Raw genomic sequence first — 25,570 nt, forward strand, 5'->3', positions numbered from 1 at the left:
ACAGCATGGTAGCAACATGACAACAACATGGTAGCAGCACAAAACAGGGTACAAACATTATTGGGCACAGACAACAGCACAAAGGTCAAGAAGGTAGAGACAACAATACATCACGCAAAGCAGCCACAACTGTCAGTAAGAGTGTCCATGATTGAGTCTTTGAATGAAGAGATGCAGATAAAACGGTCCAGTTTGAGTGTTTGTTGCAGCTCGTTCCAGTCGCTAGCTGCAGCGAACTGAAAAGACGAGCGACCCAGGGATGTGTGTGCTTTGGGGACCTTTAACAGAATGTGACTGGTAGAACGGGTGTTGTATGTGGAGGATGAGGGCTGCAGTAGATATCTCAGATAAGGGGGAGTGAACGGGTGTTGTATGTGGAGGATGAGGGCTGCAGTAGATATCTCAGATAGGGGGGAGTGAACGGGTGTTGTATGTGGAGGATGAGGGCTGCAGTAGATATCTCAGATAGGGGGGAGTGAACGGGTGTTGTATGTGGAGGATGAGGGCTGCAGTAGATATCTCAGATAGGGGGGAGTGAACGGGTGTTGTATGTGGAGGATGAGGGCTGCAGTAGATATCTCAGATAGGGGGGAGTGAACGGGTGTTGTATGTGGAGGATGAGGGCTGCAGTAGATATCTCAGATAGGGGGGAGTGAACGGGTGTTGTATGTGGAGGATGAGGGCTGCAGTAGATATCTCAGATAGGGGGGAGTGAACGGGTGTTGTATGTGGAGGATGAGGGCTGCAGTAGATATCTCAGATAGGGGGAGTGAACGGGTGTTGTATGTGGAGGATGAGGGCTGCAGTAGATATCTCAGATAGGGGGGAGTGAACGGGTGTTGTATGTGGAGGATGAGGGCTGCAGTAGATATCTCAGATAGGGGGGAGTGAACAGGTGTTGTATGTGGAGGATGAGGGCTGCAGTAGATATCTCAGATGGGGGGAGTGAACGGGTGTTGTATGTGGAGGATGAGGGCTGCAGTAGATATCTCAGATAGGGGGGAGTGAACGGGTGTTGTATGTGGAGGATGAGGGCTGCAGTAGATATCTCAGATAAGGGGGAGTGAACGGGTGTTGTATGTGGAGGATGAGGGCTGCAGTAGATATCTCAGATAGGGGGGAGTGAACGGGTGTTGTATGTGGAGGATGAGGGCTGCAGTAGATATCTCAGATAGGGGGAGTGAACGGGTGTTGTATGTGGAGGATGAGGGCTGCAGTAGATATCTCAGATAGGGGGGAGTGAACGGGTGTTGTATGTGGAGGATGAGGGCTGCAGTAGATATCTCAGATAGGGGGAGTGAACGGGTGTTGTATGTGGAGGATGAGGGCTGCAGTAGATATCTCAGATAAGGGGGAGTGAACGGGTGTTGTATGTGGAGGATGAGGGCTGCAGTAGATATCTCAGATAGGGGGAGTGAACGGGTGTTGTATGTGGAGGATGAGGGCTGCAGTAGATATCTCAGATAGGGGGAGTGAACGGGTGTTGTATGTGGAGGATGAGGGCTGCAGTAGATATCTCAGATAGGGGGGAGTGAACGGGTGTTGTATGTGGAGGATGAGGGCTGCAGTAGATATCTCAGATAGGGGGGAGTGAACGGGTGTTGTATGTGGAGGATGAGGGCTGCAGTAGATATCTCAGATAAGGGGGAGTGAACGGGTGTTGTATGTGGAGGATGAGGGCTGCAGTAGATATCTCAGATAGGGGGGAGTGAACGGGTGTTGTATGTGGAGGATGAGGGCTGCAGTAGATATCTCAGATAGGGGGGAGTGAACGGGTGTTGTATGTGGAGGATGAGGGCTGCAGTAGATATCTCAGATAGGGGGAGTGAACGGGTGTTGTATGTGGAGGATGAGGGCTGCAGTAGATATCTCAGATAGGGGGGAGTGAACGGGTGTTGTATGTGGAGGATGAGGGCTGCAGTAGATATCTCAGATGGGGGGGAGTGAGGCCTAAGAGGGTTTTATAAATAAGCATCAACCAGTGGGTCTTGTGACGGGTTTACAGAGATGACCAGTTTACAGAGGAGTATAGAGTGACGTGATGTGTCCTATAAGGAGCATGTCCAGTCGTTAGTATCCTGCATGGCCATTGGTCCAGTCGTTAGTATCCTGCATGGCCATTGGTCCAGTCGTTAGTATCCTGCATGGCCATTGGTCCAGTCGTTAGTATCCTGCATGGCCATTGGTCCAGTCGTTAGTATCCTGCATGGCCATTGGTCCAGTCGTTAGTATCCTGCATGGCCATTGGTCCAGTCGTTAGTATCCTACATGGCCATTGGTCCAGTCGTTAGTATCCTACATGGCCATTGGTCCAGTCGTTAGTATCCTGCATGGCCATTGGTCCAGTCGTTAGTATCCTGCATGGCCATTGGTCCAGTCGTTAGTATCCTGCATGGCCATTGGTCCAGTCGTTAGTATCCTGCATGGCCATTGGTCCAGTCGTTAGTATCCTGCATGGCCATTGGTCCAGTCGTTAGTATCCTGCATGGCCATTGGTCCAGTCGTTAGTATCCTGCATGGCCATTGGTCCAGTCGTTAGTATCCTGCATGGCCATTGGTCCAGTCGTTAGTATCCTGCATGGCCATTGGTCCAGTCGTTAGTATCCTGCATGGCCATTGGTCCAGTCGTTAGTATCCTGCATGGCCATTGGTCCAGTCGTTAGTATCCTGCATGGCCATTGGTCCAGTCGTTAGTATCCTGCATGGCCATTGGCCTGTCGTTAGTGTCATGCATGTCAAGAAGCACATGGGATTTCCATGACTATACTCTAATTACTGAGTTAGAGTAACACAGTTCACACTGTTGACTTGTGATAGGCCAGTAGTGTTGTGATAGGCCAGTAGTGTTGTGATAGGCCAGTAGTGTTGTGATAGGCCAGTAGTGTTGTGATAGGCCAGTAGTGTTGTGATAGGCCAGTAGTGTTGTGATAGGCCAGTAGTGTTGTGATAGGCCAGTAGTGTTGTGATAGGCCAGTAGTGTTGTGATAGGCCAGTAGTGTTGTGATAGTAGGGTTGTGATAGTAGTGTTGTGATAGTAGGGTTGTGATAGTAGGGTTGTGATAGGCCAGTAGGGTTGTGATAGGCCAGTAGGGTTGTGATAGGCCAGTAGGGTTGTGATAGGCCAGTAGGGTTGTGATAGGCCAGTAGGGTTGTGATAGGCCAGTAGGGTTGTGATAGGCCAGTAGGGTTGTGATAGGCCAGAAGTGTTGTGATAGGCCAGAAGTGTTGTGATAGGCCAGAAGTGTTGTGATAGGCCAGAAGTGTGGTGATAGGCCAGAAGTGTGGTGATAGGCCAGAAGTGTGGTGATAGGCCAGAAGTGTGGTGATAGGCCAGAAGTGTGGTGATAGGCCAGAAGTGTGGTGATAGGCCAGAAGTGTGGTGATAGGCCAGAAGTGTGGTGATAGGCCAGAAGTGTGGTGATAGGCCAGAAGTGTGGTGATAGTAGTGTTGTGATAGGCCAGTAGTATTGTGATAGTAGTGTGGTGATAGGCCAGTAGAGTTGTGATAGGCCAGTAGTGTTGTGATAGGCCAGTAGTGTTGTGATAGTAGTGTTGTGATAGGCCAGTAGGGTTGTGATAGGCCAGTAGTGTTGTGATAGGCCAGTAGTCTTGTGATAGTAGTGTTGTGATAGGCCTGTAGTCTTGTGATAGTAGTGTTGTGATATGCCAGTAGTCTTGTGATAGTAGTGTTGTGATAGGCCAGTAGTCTTGTGATAGTAGTGTTGTGATAGGCCAGTAGTCTTGTGATAGGCCAGTAGTGTTGTGATAGGCCAGTAGTGTTGTGATAGGCCAGTAGTGTTGTGATAGTAGTGTTGTGATAGTAGTGTTGTGATAGTAGTGTTGTGATAGGCCAGTAGTGTTGTGATAGTAGTGTTGTGATAGTAGTGTTGTGATAGGCCAGTAGTGTTGTGATAGTAGTGTTGTGATAGGCCAGTAGTGTTGTGATAGTAGTGTTGTGATAGTAGTGTTGTGATAGGCCAGTAGTGTTGTGATAGTAGTGTTGTGATAGGCCAGTAGTGTTGTGATAGTAGTGTTGTGATAGTAGTGATAGTAGTGTTGTGATAGGCCAGTAGTGTTGTGATAGTAGTGTTGTGATAGGCCAGTAGTGTTGTGATAGTAGTGTTGTGATAGGCCAGTAGTGTTGTGATAGTAGTGTTGTGATAGTAGTGTTGTGATAGGCCAGCAGTGTTGTGATAGTAGTGTTGTGATAGTAGTGTTGTGATAGGCCAGTAGTGTTGTGATAGTAGTGTTGTGATAGGCCAGTAGTGTTGTGATAGTAGTGTTGTGATAGGCCAGTAGTGTTGTGATAGTAGTGTTGTGATAGGCCAGTAGTGTTGTGATAGTAGTGTTGTGATAGTAGTGTTGTGATAGGCCAGTAGTGTTGTGATAGTAGTGTTGTGATAGTAGTGTTGTGATAGGCCAGCAGTGTTGTGATAGTAGTGTTGTGATAGTAGTGTTGTGATAGGCCAGTAGTGTTGTGATAGTAGTGTTGTGATAGTAGTGTTGTGATAGGCCAGTAGTGTTGTGATAGTAGTGTTGTGATAGTAGTGTTGTGATAGTAGTGTTGTGATAGTAGTGTTGTGATAGGCCAGTAGTGTTGTGATAGTAGTGTTGTGATAGTAGTGTTGTGATAGGCCAGTAGTGTTGTGATAGTAGTGTTGTGATAGGCCAGTAGTGTTGTGATAGTAGTGTTGTGATAGTAGTGTTGTGATAGTAGTGTTGTGATAGGCCAGTAGTGTTGTGATAGGCCAGTAGTGTTGTGTTATACAGTGTGGAGGAAGAAAATCTCCCTCTTTTTCTTTCAATTCGCTTTATTGGCATGACGTAACAATGTACATATTGCCAAAGGTTATTTTGGATATTTGCAATATGAAAAAAAAATGAATCAAAATTGTCAACTGGACAACAGTAATAACAATAACCAAGGGTCAAAATAACCATACATTGAACAATAACAATAAGCATACAGTAGAGGACATGTGCAGGTTGATTGGTCTGTCAGACACTGTCCCTCAACTTATGGCAGGCAGCAATGTAGTGCGCTGCCAACCCACAGCTCTCTGCGTCCTCCCCCAACAGGACAGGTAGCCTATCCTCATCCGAGAGGTCTTTGAAACCTTGAATAAGGGTTTCAAATTTGGGAAAATGACACTCTCTAATTGTTTTATATTTCTGACATTTTGTGAGGAAATGCAGCTCCGTCTCAGGTTCTGCTGTTGTGCAGTGGCTGCACAGCCTTTCCTCTACAGGGAGCCAGGTTTTCCTGTGTCTACCCTTCTTTTTTCTGTCCCTCTCTCTGTTTTACACACTGGTCCGTTTATAGAGGTCCTGAGAGTAATTCGTTGGCTTGTGAACCATCCACTTGTCACTTCATTACTCTGAAGTTTCAGTTCGACCCGTCATGGGTTGGATTGAACTATGGATTATCAGGCACTTGACAGCAGCCTTTAGACAACACACTGTGTCCCACATGGCTTCCCTAATCCCTATGAAGTGCACTACTTTTGACATGTGTGTGTTGCCAGCGGGATCTTCCAATCTGTCTGTCGTCACCTGCCTGTTCTCATGAGAACACTAATTGGAGGCATTGTCACACACACTTTCACCTGACTGAACACAGTCAAGCTGCCAGGCGTGGACTAATGTGAGAAATGTGTTCGCTCGCTATGGACGGGCTTCCGAGTAGCGCAGCGGTCTAAGGTACTGCATCTACAGTCCCTGGTTCGATTCCAGGCTGTATCACATCCGATTAGGAGTCCCGTAGGACGGCGCAGAATTGGCCCAGCGTCGTCCAGGGAAAGCCGTCATTGTTCTTAACTGACTTAACAGACCACCATACTGCTACAGAACCAGACAGTAGCAGGAGGAACCAGACCACCATACTGCTACAGAACCAGACAGTAGCAGGAGGAATCATCCCCCAGACCACCATACTGCTACAGAACCAGACAGTAGCAGGAGGAATCATCCCCCAGACCACCATACTGCTACAGAACCAGACAGTAGCAGGAGGAATCATCCCCCAGACCACCATACTGCTACAGAACCAGACAGTAGCGGGAGGAATCATCCCCCAGACCACCATACTGCTACAGAACCAGACAGTAGCGGGAGGAATCATCCCCCAGACCACCATACTGCTACAGAACCAGACAGTAGCAGGAGGAATCATCCCCCAGACCACCATACTGCTACAGAACCAGACAGTAGCAGGAGGAACCATCCCCCCAGACCACCATACTGCTACAGAACCAGACAGTAGCAGGAGGAATCATCCCCCAGACCACCATACTGCTACAGAACCAGACAGTAGCGGGAGGAATCATCCCCCAGACCACCATACTGCTACAGAACCAGACAGTAGCGGGAGGAACCATCCCCCAGACCACCATACTGCTACAGAACCAGACAGTAGCAGGAGGAATCATCCCCCAGACCACCATACTGCTACAGAACCAGACAGTAGCAGGAGGAATCATCCCCCAGACCACCATACTGCTACAGAACCAGACAGTAGCAGGAGGAATCATCCCCCAGACCACCATACTGCTACAGAACCAGACAGTAGCGGGAGGAATCATCCCCCAGACCACCATACTGCTACAGAACCAGACAGTAGCAGGAGGAATCATCCCCCAGACCACCATACTGCTACAGAACCAGACAGTAGCAGGAGGAATCATCCCCCAGACCACCATACTGCTACAGAACCAGACAGTAGCGGGAGGAACCTCTCTCTTCGCTGTCTGGGAAACGTGCGTGTCTGGTTTACTCTGCGTATGGAAACCTGAAAGGCTTTACTAGCACTGTTCAGGGTAACTGCTAGTACTCTGTTCTGTTGTTTAAACAGGATCAGAGTTATCCTATTCATCACTTAGGTTCTTGTGGATGTGATTTTTCAGTGTGAACCTGAATCATGTTTTCCTCCTTTGAGGGTGTGTGTGTGTGTGTGTGTGTGTGTGTGTGTGTGTGTGTGTGTGTGTTGCTCTAACGAAGCCAATCCCAGTAAATAGTGTGGATATTGTCTCACAGTGTCACAATCTACCAGCTTGCCCTGTTTCTCAATATTTCCTCAGTTTGTTCTGTAAATAAGTCATGCGTGACTAACTTTAAAGATCTGGGATTTGGCTTGATATTGAAACGGCATCAAGGCTGTTAACTGTTGTGAAACTGACTAAATGTTCTTTAAGTGCTGAGAGAGAGAGAGTTCTACAATAGCTTGCAACTCCTCCCCAAGCCCGTCTCTGTTTTAGTAATCCGGCTAACAGATGTAATACTGCCGTAAGAAATGGACAAACACTTTGTCAATATGTGAAAAATGATAAATTGTCAAGCATGTCTGGGGGTATTGACTGGTCTGCAGCAAGCCAACCCGCCAGCGACCTGAGAGCGTATTTTTGTTTTCAATAACGTCGAGCCATGCAGTGATTGCTTACAATGCTATGCTCGCTTACTGTTTCACTCCCTTTGTGCAGCGATAACACCCGGCTGAGTGTAATAACACAGCTCTGAGACTCAACTTACAGAAATTCCATTAAAAAATGTTTTTGTTTTGAGGCGACGCTGGGACCTTTCAGTGATCTGATTGCTGGGACCTTTCGGTGATCTGATTGCTGGGACCTCTCGGTGATCTGATTGCTGGGACCTCTCGGTGATCTGATTGCTGGGACGGCCCACAGCTGAATAGTTGATGATCCCTGGCCTATGCCTAGGTGTGTGTGTGTGTGTGTGTGTGTGTGTGTGTGTGTGTGTGTGTGTGTGTGTGTGTGTGTGTGTACAGGGATGCTCTCTCTCCCTGCAGCCCCCTAACCCTTCCTCTCTCCTCCCCTCTCCTTCCCCTTTGCTCTCCTCCCCCTTTCCTCCTCTTCCTCTCTCCTCCCCTCCCCTTCCTCCCTCCCCTTCCTCTCCCCTCCCCTTCCTTTCTCCTCCCCCTCCTCTCTCCATGCCATACCTTTCATCTCCTCCACTACCAACCAAGCTGCCAGCCATGCTGAGGTGCATACTGCGTATACACACACACACACACACTATCAGCCATGCTACATGCCCCTAAAATACACTGGTTTTGTAATAGCCTTATTACGTAATGGACGCGCTGCTCAGGATGGAAGCTTTGTATGGAGGTGGTGAGAGGAAATGGAGGTGGCGAGAGGTTGGGAGGTGGCGAGAGGTTGGGAGGTGGCGAGAGGTTGGGAGGTGGCGAGAGGATCAAATGGGTGGCAGGGTGCGTTGGGCGGCAGGGTGCGTTGGGCGGCAGGGTGCGTTGGGCGCAGGGGGCAGGGTGTGTTGGGTGGCAAGATGTTTTAGTGTTGGAGATGCTTCGTTAATCCAGGACTAGATTTGCGAAACCATTGTAGGGAAAGAAGGATGTAGAGAAATTAGATTCATATTAGGGTCCTTTGAGATGGATGGATGGGTAGATGGGATGTAAATATGGTGGTATCTATATGGATGGATGGATGGATAGGTAGATAGGATGTAAATATGGTGGTATCTATATGGATGGATAGGTAGATAGGATGTAAACATGGTGGTATCTATATGGATGGATGGATAGGTAGATAGGATGTAAATATGGTGGTATCTATATGGATGGATGGATAGGTAGATGGGATGTAAATATGGTGGTATCTATATGGATGGATGGATAGGTAGATGGGATGTAAATATGGTGGTATCTATATGGATGGATGGATGGATAGGTAGATAGGATGTAAATATGGTGGTATCTATCTATATGGATGGATGGATAGGTAGATAGGATGTAAATATGGTGGTATCTATCTATATGGATGGATGGATAGGTAGATAGGATGTAAATATGGTGGTATCTATCTATATGGATGGATGGATAGGTAGATAGGATGTAAATATGGTGGTATCTATATGGATGGATGGATAGGTAGATAGGATGTAAATATGGTGGTATCTATATGGATGGATGGATAGGTAGATAGGATGTAAATATGGTGGTATCTATATGGATGGATAGGTAGATAGGATGTAAATATGGTGGTATCTATATCGATGGATGGATAGGTAGATAGGATGTAAATATGGTGGTATCTATATCGATGGATGGATGGGTAGATAGGATGTAAATATGGTGGTATCTATATCGATGGATGGATAGGTAGATAGGATGTAAATATGGTGGTATCTATATGGATGGATGGATAGGTAGATAGGATGTAAATATGGTGGTATCTATATGGATGGATGGATAGGTAGATAGGATGTAAATATGGTGGTATCTATATGGATGGATGGATAGGTAGATAGGATGTAAATATGGTGGTATCTATATGGATGGATGGATAGGATGTAAATATGGTGGTATCTATATGGATGGATGGATGGATGGGTAGATAGGATGTAAATATGGTGGTATCTATATGGATGGATGGATAGGATGTAAATATGGTGGTATCTATATGGATGGATGGATGGATGGGTAGATAGGATGTAAATATGGTGGTATCTATATGGATGGATGGATAGGTAGATAGGATGTAAATATGGTGGTATCTATATGGATGGATGGATAGGTAGATAGGATGTAAATATGGTGGTATCTATATGGATGGATGGATAGGATGTAAATATGGTGGTATCTATATGGATGGATGGATGGATGGGTAGATAGGATGTAAATATGGTGGTATCTATATGGATGGATGGATAGGATGTAAATATGGTGGTATCTATATGGATGGATGGATGGATGGGTAGATAGGATGTAAATATGGTGGTATCTATATGGATGGATGGATAGGTAGATAGGATGTAAATATGGTGGTATCTATATGGATGGATGGATAGGTAGATAGGATGTAAATATGGTGGTATCTATATGGATGGATGGATAGGTAGATAGGATGTAAATATGGTGGTATCTATATGGATGGATGGATAGGTAGATAGGATGTAAATATGGTGGTATCTATCTATATGGATGGATGGATAGGTAGATAGGATGTAAATATGGTGGTATCTATCTATATGGATGGATGGATGGGTAGATAGGATGTAAATATGGTGGTATCTATATGGATGGATAGGTAGATAGGATGTAAATATGGTGGTATCTATCTATATGGATAGGTAGATAGGATGTAAATATGGTGGTATCTATCTATATGGATAGGTAGATAGGATGTAAATATGGTGGTATCTATCTATATGGATAGGTAGATAGGATGTAAATATGGTGGTATCTATCTATATGGATAGGTAGATAGGATGTAAATATGGTGGTATCTATATGGATGGATAGGTAGATAGGATGTAAATATGGTGGTATCTATATGGATGGATAGGTAGATAGGATGTAAATATGGTGGTATCTATCTATATGGATAGGTAGATAGGATGTAAATATGGTGGTATCTATATGGATGGATAGGTAGATAGGATGTAAATATGGGGGTATCTATATGGATGGATGGATGGGTAGATAGGATGTAAATATGGTGGTATCTATATGGATGGATGGATAGGTAGATAGGATGTAAATATGGTGGTATCTATATGGATGGATGGATAGGTAGATAGGATGTAAATATGGTGGTATCTATATGGATGGATGGATAGGTAGATAGGATGTAAATATGGTGGTATCTATATGGATGGATGGATAGGATGTAAATATGGTGGTATCTATATGGATGGATGGATGGATGGGTAGATAGGATGTAAATATGGTGGTATCTATATGGATGGATGGATAGGATGTAAATATGGTGGTATCTATATGGATGGATGGATGGATGGGTAGATAGGATGTAAATATGGTGGTATCTATATGGATGGATGGATAGGTAGATAGGATGTAAATATGGTGGTATCTATATGGATGGATGGATAGGTAGATAGGATGTAAATATGGTGGTATCTATATGGATGGATGGATAGGTAGATAGGATGTAAATATGGTGGTATCTATATGGATGGATGGATAGGTAGATAGGATGTAAATATGGTGGTATCTATCTATATGGATGGATGGATAGGTAGATAGGATGTAAATATGGTGGTATCTATCTATATGGATGGATGGATGGGTAGATAGGATGTAAATATGGTGGTATCTATATGGATGGATAGGTAGATAGGATGTAAATATGGTGGTATCTATCTATATGGATAGGTAGATAGGATGTAAATATGGTGGTATCTATCTATATGGATAGGTAGATAGGATGTAAATATGGTGGTATCTATATGGATGGATAGGTAGATAGGATGTAAATATGGTGGTATCTATATGGATGGATAGTGTCGTGTCTTTGGGGTACCATTAAACTGAAGACATGTTTATCAATTAACTCCCTGTAATTATTATCACGCGATCAAACTGATTCATCGTTTAATTGTAATTAACTAGGAGATCGGGGCACCAAGGAAAATATTCAGATTACAAAGTTATAATTTTCCTAATATAACTTTCCTTTATTATAACATTATATATTATAACATTATATATTATATTCTATTATAGTATAGGCCGATTATCTTCTGGTTTAAATGGTGTATTTTACCTCGCGTCCAGTCTCATTCCAAACGTTGTAAATTGTTGTATCTGCACGAACCCAGTCTTTACTACGAGTCATCCATACATCAATTGTCTTAAAATAATTTATTTACTAAACTAAGTAATTCACATAAAGTATACAAACAGTAATTATCATCACAAAGAATTGGTAGAGTAATGTGCCCTAGTGGCTAACAGGCATGGCTGGTGTCTTGTAGAACAATGGGTCATAAAATGTTCAGCTGAGGAGGTACACAGAGTTCATTAATATTAACAATTGACAATTGAACGCTCACTCATTCGGGAACAATTGCAATCAATATATATTTACGCTCAGTCTGTCGTCGGGATCCTTGTTGGAGCGTCGCTCTGATGGAGAGTTCTTCTCTCTCTCTCTCTCTCTCTCTCTCTCTCTCTCTCTCTCTCTCTCTCGGTTAGAATGGATCTTTCAAAGCGACATTCATTAAATTCGTCATAGAATGGATGTTTCGTTGGTCTTCGCGTTCAATGATATAATTTACTTAGCTGCAGACTAATAATTAATAGCAAAGACTTGTTCTTATTCTGTCGGTCTCGATGGTCTAAAAGTTAACCACGTGGTATAGTTCACTTTCAGTAGAGTACTTGGATGGGCAAACCTGTTGGCCAACTCGCAATGGAGCGGAGGCCTGGTCTGAAGAAAGTAGATCAGGCTATGGTTTTATAGTGAACATGTCACATGACACCTGGTCCTGTCTGTGTCCCTGGGGGCGTGCCGATGACTGAGTTAAGCTTGGTACAGAAATATAATTCTATCACATTAACATCAGTACATAGCATCTCAATGTATTACAAATAGCTTTATCCTTATTAATACATTCTATACAACCATGTTGATGCAAGTCTCAAGGCTGAGGCTATTATATAAACCCTTTTATGGTAATATGGCTATATTGTCTCTTCTGAGTATCACAAAATTGTACCAAGCGGACCAGTTCGTAGCTGGATTCTTCACCAATCTTCCATACCTTCTCCAGAACACAAATGTCATTCGGTTCCCCAATTCTGTGAGTTGGAAGAATTTCCTGTGTCTCTCTATGGGCCATGTGGCAAGAGATTCTCCTCTTAGAGTTTTTACAACCCTTTCACACAGGGACTGGGTGGGGGAAGGTAGGTTGGGGGATGGTGCAAGGGGGGGGGGGGGGGTCAACTGTCCTCCCTGTACTCAGAGGCCAACGTCATGACAATAGGTATATACGATGGTGGTATCTATATGGATGGTATCTATATGGATGGATAAGTAGATAGGATGTAAATATGGTGGTATCTATATGGATGGATGGATAGGTAGATAGGATGTAAATATGGTGGTATCTATATGGATGGATGGATAGGTAGATAGGATGTAAATATGGTGGTATCTATATGGATGGATGGATAGGTAGATAGGATGTAAATATGGTGGTATCTATATCGATGGATGGATAGGTAGATAGGATGTAAATATGGTGGTATCTAGATGGATGGATGGATAGGTAGATAGGATGTAAATATGGTGGTATCTATCTATATGGATGGATGGATAGGTAGATAGGATGTAAATATGGTGGTATCTATCTATATGGATGGATGGATAGGTAGATAGATACCACCATATTTACATCCTATCTACCTATCCATCCATCCATATAGATAGATACCACCATATTTACATCCTATCTATATGGATGGATGGATAGGTAGATAGGATGTAAATATGGTGGTATCTATATGGATGGATGGATAGGTAGATAGGATGTAAATATGGTGGTATCTATATCGATGGATGGATAGGTAGATAGGATGTAAATATGGTGGTATCTATATGGATGGATGGATAGGTAGATAGGATGTAAATATGGTGGTATCTGTATGGATGGATGGATAGGTAGATAGGATGTAAATATGGTGGTATCTATATGGATGGATAGTGTCGTGTCTTTGGGAGTTGTCAACCGTGGGAATTGTCAACCGTGATGGCGAAATCATGGAACGGGCAGTCCTTCCCCGGGAGGAAGAGCAGCTCCGTCTTGCCGAGGTTCAGCTTGAGGTGGTGATCCGTCATCCACACTGATATGTCTGCCAGACATGCAGAGATGCGATTCGCCACCTGGTTGTCAGAAGGGGGAAAGGAGAAGATGAATTGTGTGTCATCTGCATAGCAATGATATGAGAGACATGACAGAGCCAAGTGACTTGGTGTATAGCGAGAATAGGAGAGGGCCTAGAACAGAGCCCTGGGGGACACCAGTGGTGAGAGCACGTGGTGCGGAGACAGATTCTCGCCACGCCACCTGGTCGGAGCGACCTGTCAGGTAGGACGCAATCCAAGCGTGGGCCGCGCCGGAGATGCCCAGCTCGGAAAGGGTGGAGAGGAGGATCTGATGGTTCACAGTATCAAAGGCAGCAGATAGGTCTAGAAGGATGAGAGCAGAGGAGAGAGAGTTAGCTTTAGCAGTGCGGAGAGCCTCCGTGACACAGAGAAGAGCAGTCTCAGTTGAATGCCCAGTCTTGAAACCTGACTGATTAGGATCAAGAAGGTCATTCTGAGAGAGATAGCAAGAGAGCTGGCCAAGGACGGCACGTTCAAGAGTTTTGGAGAGAAAGGAAAGAAGGGATACTGGTCTGTAGTTGTTGACATCGGAGGGATCGAGTGTAGGTTTTTTCAGAAGGGGTGCAACTCTCGCTCTCTTGAAGACGGAAGGGACGTAGCCAGCGGTCAAGGATGAGTTGATGAGCGAGGTGAGGTAGGGGAGAAGGTCTCCGGAAATGGTCTGGAGAAGAGAGGAGGGATAGGGTCAAGTGGGCAGGTTGTTGGGCGGCCGGCCGTCACAAGACGCGAGATTTCATCTGGAGAGAGAGGGGAGAAAGAGGTCAAAGCACAGGGTAGGGCAGTGTGAGCAGGACCAGCGGTGTCGTTTGACTTAGCAAACGAGGATCGGATGTCGTCAACCTTCTTTTCAAAATGGTTGACGAAGTCATCCGCAGAGAGGGAGGAGGAGGGGGAGGAGGATTCAGGAGGGAGGAGAAGGTAGCAAAGAGCTTCCTAGGGTTAGAGGCAGATGCTTGGAGTTTAGAGTGGTAGAAAGTGGCTTTAGCAGCAGAGACAGAAGAGGAAAATGTAGAGAGGAGGGAGTGAAAGGATGCCAGGTCCGCAGGGAGGCGAGTTTTCCTCCATTTCCGCTCGGCTGCCCGGAGCCCTGTTCTGTGAGCTCGCAGTGAGTCGTCGAGCCACGGAGCAGGAGGGGAGGACCGAGCCGGCCTGGAGGATAGGGGACAGAGGAAATCAAAGGATGCAGAGAGGGAGGAGAGGAGGGTTGAGGAGGCAGAATCAGGAGATAGGTTGGAGAAGGTTTGAGCAGAGGGAAGAGATGATAGGATGGAAGAGGAGAGAGTAGCGGGAGAGAGAGAGCGAAGGTTGGGACGGCGCAATACCATCCGAGTAGGGGCAGAGTGAGAAGTGTTGGATGAGAGCGAGAGGGAAAAGGATACAAGGTAGTGGTCGGAGACTTGGAGGGGAGTTGCAATGAGATTAGTGGAAGAACAGCATCTAGTAAAGATGAGGTCAAGCGTATTGCCTGCCTTGTGAGTAGGGGGGGAAGGTGAGAGGGTGAGAGGGTGAGGTCAAAAGAGGAGAGGAGTGGAAAGAAGGAGGCAGAGAGGAATGAGTCAAAGGTAGACGTGGGGAGGTTAAAGTCACCCAGAACTGTGAGAGGTGAGCCATCCTCAGGAAAGGAACTTATCAAGGCGTCAAGCTCATTGATGAACTCTCCAAGGGAACCTGGAGGGCGATAAATGATAAGGATGTTAAGCTTGAAAGGGCTGGTAACTGTGACAGCATGGAATTCAAATGAAGAGATAGACAGATGGGTCAGGGGAGAAAGAGAGAATGTCCACTTGGGAGAGATGAGGATTCCAGTGCCACCACCCCGCTGGCTCGATGCTCTAGGGGTATGCGAGAACACGTAGGCAGACGAGGAGAGAGCAGTAGGTGTAGCAGTGTTATCTGTGGTAATCCATGTTTCCGTCAGCGCCAGGAAGTCTAGGGACTGGAAGGTAGCATAGGCTGAGATGAACTCAGCCTTGTTGGCCGCAGACCGGCAGTTCCAGAGGCTGCCGGAGACCTGGAACTCCACGTGGGTCGTGCGCGCTGGGACCACCAGGTTAGAGTGGCAGCGGCCACGCGGTGTGGAGCGTTTGTATGGCCTGTGCAGAGGGGAGAGAACAGGGATAGACAGACACATAGTAGACAAGCTACAGAAGAGGCTACGCTAATGCAAAGGAGATTGGAATGACAAGTGGACTACACGTCTCGAATGTTCAGAAAGTTAAGCTTACGTTGCAAAAATCTTATTGACTAAAATGACGAAAAATGATACAGTACTGCTGGCTGGTGGAGTAGGCTAGCTAGCAGTGGCTGCGTTGTTGACTTTGAATGTGTAGCTGGCAAGGTAACCTCGATAGTTTCAGTACTACACCTTGTCATGAAACAAAGCAACTTTGTAGCTAGCTAGCTAACATAACACTAATGAAGACGTTCCTTGTAATGTATTTAGTTTCTACAATGCTGCTCGTCGGTAATAGTTGGCTGGGTTAGGAAAAATGGTGTCGCGGGGGACGGAAATAGCTGGCTAGCTAACCTCGATGGCTGGCTAGCTGACCTCGGTAATTACTAAACTACACAATTATCAAGCTATGACAAAGACAACTAAGTAGCTAGCTAGCTAACACTGCACTAGTCAAATCGTTCCGTTGTAAAGTATTAGTATCTACAGCGCTGCTAGTCGGTAACGGTTGGCTAGCTAGCAGTGGGTTAATGATGACTAGGTGTGTTGACTAAGTCTGGCGCCGCGTCGCGGCTGGCTAGCTCACCTCGATAATTACTCAAACTACACAATTATCTTAGATACAGAGACAGCAAAGACAACTATGTAGCTGGCTAACTAACACTAACACCACACTAATCAAGTCGTTACGTTGTAATGTAATCGTTTCTACAGTGCTGCTAGTCGGTAGAAGTTGGCTAGCTAGTAGTGATGACTAGCTAGCTAGCTAGCAGCTAGCAGTGTTGACTACGTTAGGAGGACTACGTTAGGAGGACGAAGATAGCTAGCCTCGATATTTACTCTAATTACTCTAAACTACACAATTATCTTTGATACAAAGACGGCTATGTAGCTAGCTAAGAAGAATTGCTCAGATCAAACAAATCAAGCCGTTGTAATGTAGTGAAGTGTAATATTACCTGTGGAGTGAAGCGTAAATATGGTGGTATCTATATGGGTAGATAGGATGTAAATATGGTGGTATCTATATGGATGGATAGGTAGATAGGATGTAAATATGGTGGCATCTATATGGATGGATAGGTAGATAGGATGTAAATATGGTGGTATCTATATGGATGGATGGATAGGTAGATAGGATGTAAATATGGTGGTATCTATATGGATGGATGGATAGGTAGATAGGATGTAAATATGGTGGTATCTATATGGATGGATGGATGGGTAGATAGGATGTAAATATGGGGGTATCTATATGGATGGATGGGTAGATAGGATGTAAATATGGGGGTATCTATATGGATGGATGGATAGGTAGATAGGATGTAAATATGGTGGTATCTATATGGGTAGATAGGATGTAAATATGGTGGTATCTATATGGGTAGATAGGATGTAAACATGGTGGTATCTATATGGATGGATAGGTAGATAGGATGTAAATATGGTGGTATCTATATGGATGGATAGGTAGATAGGATGTAAATATGGTGGTATCTATATGGATGGATAGGTAGATAGGATGTAAATATGGTGGTATCTATATGGATGGATGGATGGATGGGTAGATAGGATGTAAATATGGTGGTATCTATATGGATGGATGGATAGGTAGATAGGATGTAAATATGGTGGTATCTATATGGATGGATGGATGGGTAGATAGGATGTAAATATGGGGGTATCTATATGGATGGATGGGTAGATAGGATGTAAATATGGGGGTATCTATATGGATGGATGGATAGGTAGATAGGATGTAAATATGGTGGTATCTATATGGGTAGATAGGATGTAAATATGGTGGTATCTATATGGGTAGATAGGATGTAAACATGGTGGTATCTATATGGATGGATAGGTAGATAGGATGTAAATATGGTGGTATCTATATGGATGGATAGGTAGATAGGATGTAAATATGGTGGTATCTATATGGATGGATGGATGGATGGGTAGATAGGATGTAAATATGGTGGTATCTATATGGATGGATGGATGGATGGGTAGATAGGATGTAAATATGGTGGTATCTATATGGATGGATGGATAGGTAGATAGGATGTAAATATGGTGGTATCTATATGGATGGATGGATAGGTAGATAGGATGTAAATATGGTGGTATCTATATGGATGGATAGGTAGATAGGATGTAAATATGGGGGTATCTATATGGATGGATGGATGGGTAGATAGGATGTAAATATGGTGGTATCTATATGGATGGATGGATAGGTAGATAGGATGTAAATATGGTGGTATCTATATGGATGGATGGATAGGATGTAAATATGGTGGTATCTATATGGATGGATGGATAGGTAGATAGGATGTAAATATGGTGGTATCTATATGGATGGATGGATAGGTAGATAGGATGTAAATATGGTGGTATCTATATGGGTAGATAGGATGTAAACATGGTGGTATCTATATGGATGGATAGGTAGATAGGATGTAAATATGGTGGTATCTATATGGATGGATAGGTAGATAGGATGTAAATATGGTGGTATCTATATGGATGGATGGATGGGTAGATAGGATGTAAATATGGTGGTATCTATATGGATGGATGGATGGGTAGATAGGATGTAAATATGGTGGTATCTATATGGATGGATGGATAGGTAGATAGGATGTAAATATGGTGGTATCTATATGGATGGATGGATAGGTAGATAGGATGTAAATATGGTGGTATCTATATGGATGGATGGATAGGTAGATAGGATGTAAATATGGTGGTATCTATATGGATCGTCTCCCTTCTCGTCTACCTTCCCCTCTCCCTTTTCTTCTTCTCCCCCTTCTGATCCCTCGCTGTCATCTCCTCTGAGGGCGGCTGTGGAACTTGTTTCTCCTTCACATCTGACATTTCAGGAGGAAACGAGAAAGCAGAGAAAAGGGCACTTTGTGTGAGAGAGAGAGAGAGAGGGAGGTCGAGATCCCGCTGTTAAAGGCCATCAGCTTTGACTCTGGGTAAAGGCAGTCCTCTCCAGGACTGCAAAGCCTCCCGCGCCTCTCCTCGCGCCTCCCCCCTGTCTCCCCCATGTCTCGCTGCGTCTCCCCACTACTCCCCACGTCTCCTCCTCTTTCATCTCTAATCCGTAAAGCCTCACACGTTTGTTTCTCCTCCTCCTCATTCCCACACTCCTCAGCCTGCCTCTTCAAACTGAACAAACTCCCTCCTCCTCCCTCCTCCTCCCTCCTGCTGTCCATGTTCAGATTAACTCTCAGCTGATGCATGTCCTCTTTCTCATCACCACATTGTTCTTTAGTAGTATTTAGTAGTATTTTAGTAGTATTTTAATTAGTTTAGCGGCGGTATTCTAAATAAGACGTACTTGTGATTTCAGACCGTCCTCATACGCTCTAGGCCAGTGGTTCCCAACCTGGTTACTGTACCACCAACTGAATGTTTCTCTACCCGAAGTACCTCTGCAGGTGCCCCCTCATGTTCATGTTACCAGGAAGCCTATGGTCTCATGAGACTTCTCAAGTACCCCCTGTAGATAGGCCATGTAGCCCCAGGGATCCGAGTACCCCCCCAGGGATGTGAGTACCCCCCCAGGGATCCGAGTACCCCTGTCATAGTTCAGGGTTCCTCAACTAGCGGCCCGTAGGCAAATAATAATACTTTTTTCATTGTTGGACATGAAAGAGTGTCAAAACACCAGGAAATCAGCTCCAAGTGATTAACATCTTGAAAATCTGTTCCAAAGTATTTCCACAAATGTAAACAAGGTATGAAAAGATTGTTTTAATCAAATATTAGATCTGTTTGGGCATCATGCGGTCAATTTGCAGTCTACAAATTATTTGTAATTATGTTCCAGCCCCCTGATCATTCGCTCAAGAAACAAATTGGTCCACGGCTGAATCTAGTTGTTGATCCCTGATCTAGTCTGTAGATTTCTAGGGGAGATGTTCTTATTTGCCGTCTGTCACAATGGCCAGTATGTCTGGGGGATATGACCAGTATGTCTGGGGGATATGGATGGAGGGATATGACCAGTATGTCTGGGGGATATGGATGGAGGAATATGACCAGTATGTCTGGGGGATATGGATGGAGGGATATGACCAGTATGTCTGGGGGATATGGATGGAGGGATATGGCCAGTATGTCTGGGGGATATGGATGGAGGGATATGACCAGTATGTCTGGGGGATATGGATGGAGGGATATGACCAGTATGTCTGGAGGATATGGATGGAGGGATATGACCAGTATGTCTGGGGGATATGAATGGAGGGATATGACCAGTATGTCTGGAGGATATGAATGGAGGGATATGACCAGTATGTCTGGGTGATATGGATGGAGGGATATGACCAGTATGTCTGGGGGATATGGATGGAGGGATATGACCAGTATGTCTGGGGGATATGGATGGAGGGATATGACCAGTATGTCTGGAGGATATGGATGGAGGGATATGACCAGTATGTCTGGAGGATATGGATGGAGGGATATGACCATTATGTCTGGGTGATATGGATGGAGGGATATGACCATTATGTCTGGGGGATATGGATGGAGGGATATGACCAGTATGTCTGGGGGATATGACCAGTATGTCTGGGGGATATGGATGGAGGGATATGATCAGTATGTCTGGGGGATATGGATGGAGGGATATGACCAGTATGTCTGGGGGATATGGATGGAGGGATATGACCAGTATGTCTGGAGGATATGGATGGAGGGATATGACCAGTATGTCTGGAGGATATGGATGGAGGGATATGACCAGTATGTCTGGGTGATATGGATGGAGGGATATGGCCAGTATGTCTGGGGGATATGAATGGAGGGATATGGCCAGTATGTCTGGGGGATATGAATGGAGGTATATGGCCAGAATTTCTGGGGGATATGGATGGAGGGATATGGCCAGTATGTCTGGGGGATATGGATGGAGGGATATGGCCAGTATGTCTGGGGGATATGGATGGAGGGATATGGCCAGTATGTCTGGGGGATATGGATGGAGGGATATGACCAGTATGTCTGGGGGATATGGATGGAGGGATATGACCAGTATGTCTGGGGGATATGGATGGAGGGATATGGCCAGTATGTCTGGGGGATATGGATGGAGGGATATGACCAGTATGTCTGGGGGATATGGATGGAGGGATATGACCAGTATGTCTGGGGGATATGGATGGAGGGATATGACCAGTATGTCTGGGGATATGGATGGAGGGATATGGCCAGTATGTCTGGGGGATATGGATGGAGGGATATGGCCAGTATGTCTGGGGGATATGGATGGAGGGATATGACCAGTATGTCTGGGGGATATGGATGGAGGGATATGGCCAGTATGTCTGGGGGATATGGATGGAGGGATATGGCCAGTATGTCTGGGGGATATGGATGGAGGGATATGACCAGTATGTCTGGGGGATATGGATGGAGGGATATGACCAGTATGTCTGGGGGATATGGATGGAGGGATATGACCAGTATGTCTGGGTGATATGGATGGAGGGATATGACCAGTATGTCTGGGGGATATGGATGGAGGGATATGACCAGTATGTCTGGGGGATATGGATGGAGGGATATGACCAGTATGTCTGGGGGATATGGATGGAGGGATATGACCAGTATGTCTGGGGGATATGGATGGAGGGATATGGCCAGTATGTCTGGGGGATATGGATGGAGGGATATGACCAGTATGTCTGGGGGATATGGATGGAGGGATATGACCAGTATGTCTGGGGGATATGGATGGAGGGATATGACCAGTATGTCTGGGGGATATGGATGGAGGGATATGACCAGTATGTCTGGGGGATATGGATGGAGGGATATGACCAGTATGTCTGGGGGATATGGATGGAGGGATATGACCAGTATGTCTGGGGGATATGGATGGAGGGATATGGCCAGTATGTCTGGGGGATATGGATGGAGGGATATGGCCAGTATGTCTGGGGGATATGGATGGAGGGATATGGCCAAAATATAATGTCACAATATTTTGGTTCATTTTTAGATGGTATGGTGGTGTTTGTCTGTATTTTATGTTTCTGGATAACAAAAGTTGTAAATATGTTTTGTGAGTTATACTCCAAACCAGACCAGGAACAAACTGACAGTGAAGTAGTCCAATTTATAGAACTTTTCATTTATTTAATAATGTATCGTTATACCTTTTTATAGAAAGTATTTAACAAATCCATAGTGGTATTCCATTTATTTAGCACGATTTGTAAAAAATCCATACCGCCATTCACGATATATTGCCCAGCACATACCAGTGACTCAGTGACTCGGCGCGTACCAGTGACTCGGCGCGTACCAGTGACTCGGCGCGTACCAGTGACTCGGCGCGTACCAGTGACTCGGCGCGTACCAGTGACTCGGTGCATGGCGCGTACCAGTGACTCGGCGCGTACCAGTGACTCGGTTTTTGGTACTGCTTTTCTAGTAGGTGTGTTTCTAGGGGAAGTCTGCTAGTACAGTAGTACGTGATGTTTTACCAGCCATCTGTTCCAATGGGACTTGATATAACTGGTTCCAATGGGACTGGATATAACTGGTTCCAATGGGACTGGATATAACTGGCTCCAATGGGACTGGGTATAACTGGCTCCAATGGGACTGGGTATTACTGGCTCCAATGGGACTGGGTATAACTGGTTCCAATGGGACTGGGTATAACTGGTTCCAATGGGACTGGGTATAACTGGTTCCAATGGGACTGGGTATAACTGGCTCCAATGGGACTGGGTATAACTGGTTCCAATGGGACTGGGTATAACTGGTTCCAATGGGACTGGGTATAACTGGTTCCAATGGGACTGGGTATAACTGGTTCCAATGGGACTGGGTACAACTGGCTCCAATGGGACTGGGTACAACTGGTTCCAATGGGACTGGGTATAACTGGTTCCAATGGGACTGGGTATAACTGGCTCCAATGGGACTGGGTATAACTGGTTCCAATGGGACTGGGTACAACTGGCTCCAATGGGACTGGGTACAACTGGCTCCAATGGGACTGGGTACAACTGGTTCCAATGGGACTGGGTACAACTGGTTCCAATGGGACTGGGTACAACTGGTTCCAATGGGACTGGGTACAACTGGTTCCAATGGGACTGGGTACAACTGGTTCCAATGGGACTGGGTACAACTGGTTCCAATGGGACTGGGTACAACTGGGTCCAATGGGACTGGGTATAACTGGTTCCAACGGGACTGGGTATAACTGGGTATAACTGGTTCCAATGGGACTGGGTATAACTGGTTCCAATGGGACTGGGTATAACTGGCTCCAATGGGACTGGGTATAACTGGCTCCAATGGGACTGGGTATAACTGGCTCCAATGGGACTGGGTATAACTGGTTCCAACGGGACTGGGTATAACTGGGTATAACTGGTTCCAATGGGACTGGGTATAACTGGTTCCAATGGGACTGGGTATAACTGGCTCCAATGGGACTGGGTATAACTGCTTTATTTTAATTGACTGTTGTCAGTCCAATTACTTGAATTCCATTTAGTTCTGTTTTTTTGTTGTTGTTGTGAGCCCAACGTGCATTTTCTCTAGAGAGAAATCAACTCCATGTCGGACACTGGGCTGAAGGGAGTTGTAGTTTTCATTAAACAAATATTCAACCTAGTTCATTGCAGAAACGTGCTAATTAACCACAATGACCGGTAATCCATTTCGCTAGTTTTTTCAGGTCGGAGAGGAAGAGGCAAAGCGAGAGGTTTCACGTTATCCCAATGTGTTTATATTGTCTTGTTACTTGCCTTCCCGCCTTTGGGACAACGACTAAGGTTGTTAGCGTAGCGACATGAGCATCTCGTCATTAAATACAGGTCTCTGTATGGATAGACTTTTACACCCAGCTGCGTTAGGTTAGATACACAGACCGTATAGAGAGGAATGTACACAACACAATGATGAGAGGGACAGAGACAGTTGGTGATCGTATGCCTTATCTAAACTCAGCAAAAAAACGAAACGTCCTCACTGTCAACTGTGTTTATTTTCAGCAAACTTAACATGTGTAAATATTTGTATGAACATAACAAGATTCAACAACTGAGACATAAACTGAAGAAGTTCAGACGTGACTAACAGAAATTGAATAATGTGTCCCTGAACAAAGGGGGGTCAAAATCAAAAGTAACAGTCAGTATCTTGTGTGGCCACCAGCTGCATTAAGTATTGCAGTGCATCTCCTCCTCATGGACTGCACCAGATTTGCCAGTTCTTGCTGTGAGATGTTACCCCACTCTTCCACCAAGGCACCCGCAAGTTCCCAGACATTTCTGGGAGGAATGGCCCTAGTCCTCACCCTCCGATCCAACAGGTCCCAGACGTGCTCAATGGGATTGAGATCCGGGCTCTTTGCTGGCCATGGCAGAACACTGACATTCCTCTTGCAGGAAATCACACACAGAACGAGCAGTATGGCTGGTGGCATTGTCATGCTGGAGGGTCATGTCAGGATGAGCCTGCAGGAAGGTTACCACATGAGGGAGGAGGATGTCTTCCCTGTAACGCACAGCGTTGAGATTGCCTGCAATGACAACAAGCTCAGTCCGATGATGCTGTGACACACCGGACCAGACCATGACGGACCCTCCACCTCCAAATCGATCCCGCTCCAGAGTACAGGCCTCGGTGTAACGCTCATTCCTTCGACGATAAATGCGAATCCGACCATCACCTCTGGTGAGACAAAACCTTGACTCGTGAGTGAAGAGCACTTTTTGCCAGTCCTGACTGGTCCAGCGACGGTGGGTTTGTGCCCATAGGCAATGTTGTTGCTGGTGATGTCTGGTGAGGACCCGCCTTACAACAGGCCTAGAAGCCCTCAGTCCAGACTCTCTCAGCCTATTGAGGACAGTCTGAGCACTGATTGTGCATTCCTGGTGTAACTCGGGCAGTTGTTGTTGCCATCCTGTACCTGTCCCGCAGGTGTGATGTTCGGATGTACCGATCCTGTGCAGGTGTTGTTACACGTGGTCTGCCACTGCGAGGACGATCAGCTGTCCGTCCTGTCTCCCTGTAGCGCTGTCTTAGGCATCTTACAGTACGGACATTTCAATGTATTGCCCTGGCCACATCTGCAGTCCTCATGCCTCCTTGCAGCATGCCTAAGGCACGTTCACACAGATGAGAAGGGACCCTGGGCATCTTTCTTTTGGTGTTTTTCAGAGTCAGTAGAAAGGCCTCTTTAGAGTCCTAAGTTTTCATAACTGTGACCTTAATTGTAAGCTGTTAGTGTCTTAACAACCGTTCCACAGGTGCATGTTCACTAACTGTGTATGGTTCATTGAACAAGCATGGGGAAACAGTGTTTAAACCCTTTACAATGAAGATCTGTGAAGTTATTTGGATTTTTACCAATTATCTTTGAAAGACAGGGTCCTGAAAAAGGGACGTTTCTTTTTTTTCACTGAGTTTACTTTGAAGAACTAGTAAAATCATTTAGTCAGACAGCTCTGCTGAGAAATAGGATGACTAAAGACAGTATGGGGAGAACAGAGAGAACGCTGGCTGGACGGGTGGTTGCTACCTTCTGAACAGAGATGAGATGATTACTTTAAGGAATGAAAAATAATAAAGTAATCGATTTAATGTGTGTGTGTGTGTGTGTGTCATATATATATATATATATATCTCACACACACACACCTGAAATATTTCAGTATTTTTCTATTAATGTCTACACAATGTGGACCTG

At 45.4% G+C, this 25,570-nt stretch overlaps 1 protein-coding gene across 3 annotated transcripts in view; it reads left to right on the forward strand.

Annotated features, from left to right (window-relative positions):
* LOC106572123 (WD repeat-containing protein 7) overlaps nucleotides 1-25,570 on the forward strand; it is a 376,679-nt gene that overhangs the window by 169,676 nt on the left and 181,433 nt on the right. The window lies entirely within an intron of this gene.

Source organism: Salmo salar, chromosome ssa01 (assembly GCF_905237065.1).
Source record: "Salmo salar chromosome ssa01, Ssal_v3.1, whole genome shotgun sequence".
Lineage (NCBI taxonomy): Eukaryota > Metazoa > Chordata > Actinopteri > Salmoniformes > Salmonidae > Salmo > Salmo salar.